Source organism: Osmia bicornis, unplaced genomic scaffold (assembly GCF_907164935.1).
Source record: "Osmia bicornis bicornis unplaced genomic scaffold, iOsmBic2.1, whole genome shotgun sequence".
Taxonomy (NCBI): Eukaryota; Metazoa; Arthropoda; class Insecta; order Hymenoptera; family Megachilidae; genus Osmia; species Osmia bicornis.
In genome coordinates this window covers 52,228-53,906 of record NW_025791110.1, presented here as the reverse complement: position 1 = coordinate 53,906, position 1,679 = coordinate 52,228, and positions in this window count along the sequence as shown.

Sequence of the window (1,679 nt, the reverse complement as noted above, 5' to 3'; positions counted from 1 at the left end):
CAATTACATTTCCACGCGTCGTTTTATGCATCTTGGCACTGATTCGTATATTCATATCGTTATGATTTTATATCTCACGTTCTCTTATTTGCTTCACGAAGCTCATTTTTTTGTTTACAGGTTTTTGTTTTTATGTACATTACATTTTTCAATATTGCCAATAAATTCTTCATTGGGTTCAAATGAAGATTGTTTAATGCCCAGTGTATAATTTTATAATTATTACATTATTCTTCGAACTGATTAATATTCAACTTTTTTACCACAGTCAGATTGTAAAAGTACATTGCAACAGATTGCGTTGGATAGAAAAATTCGTATTTCGACAGGTTGTATACTGAGTGTAATAAAACAGTGTTCGGTTACCGCTTGAAACAGATTACCTCATTCAAAATTCGACCAAATGACTTGTGGTTTTTTGTAAAGTTATACACATTCATTTACTAAGATATGTGCTTTTGTCGTTTTAAAAAATTGGAATTTGTTGAAATCGTGAAAGAAAATAGTAGAAATCAATTTTTTCACAATTTCAACAAATTGTAATTTTTTTAAACGACAAAAGCACGTATCAGAATAAATAAATTTGTACCTTCTCATTAAAAAAAACCTCCAGTTATTTGGTCCAATTTTAAATGAGGTATGTATTCTGTTTTAAACGTTCACTAGACACTTTTTATTTATTACACTTACTGTACTTATACTTTCTACATTTCATGGCTACATTAAGAGGGTATGAATATTTCTATCATTGACTATACGCCGTTTGGTTTTTGCGCATTTGTGGCGAATAGAATATTTATGAATATTTACGTTCAATATAAACTACTACGCACATACCAACAGGAATGTAAACATAGAGAATAATTTGTGCGATCCTGGAATGTGCCCCACCAACTCTCTCCCTTTGGAAGTCAGAGATTCCTGCTCAGTTTCATACGAACAGCGATTCGAACAAGTGGTAAGTACGAAACGTGCAATGTTTCATTTCTGTCTACGTTGTATATAATAATATATATTAATATTTCTTAATGGCTGGTGGTACGGTTCATTTAGTTGGTGTATTATTATAGTCACTTTGAACAAAACTAGTTTTATTACATCAAAGAATAACTTATTATTTTCATTATTTAACTTTAGATTTTGAATTGTTAACAAATTTTTATTACAATTATTATAATAAATAAAAAAGTAATACAAATATGTTAACAAATATGAATAGATATTTCCTTTTTTTATTATCATTATCAATAAAACCCTTTATTTCTATTTAACATGTTCATATTCAATATTGCTTTCTAATGGTTGAATGTGCGCTGAATACGAATGTAGGAACCATTTATTGCTATTAGAAACGTTGTTCGGGTGTTAAACAATGAACGAAATTAAATGGGGGAACAAACGAATAATTTTATTAATTTATACTGGTCGACAGTAAACTTGATATGAAATCGCACATGCATATAATTAGAATTTCTTCTACAACTTTAATTTAAAAAAAAATTATTATTTGAGTACTGCTACATTTCGAATGTTATTTTTATCATTTTTATCAATGTTTAAACATACGTAGTTGATAATATTTTATTATATATTTCGCAATTAAAATAATGAAAAATTTTAGTCACTGGTGAAAAATAGTTTCCGGATTCGTATTCAGTGAATATAATAATAAAAGTATA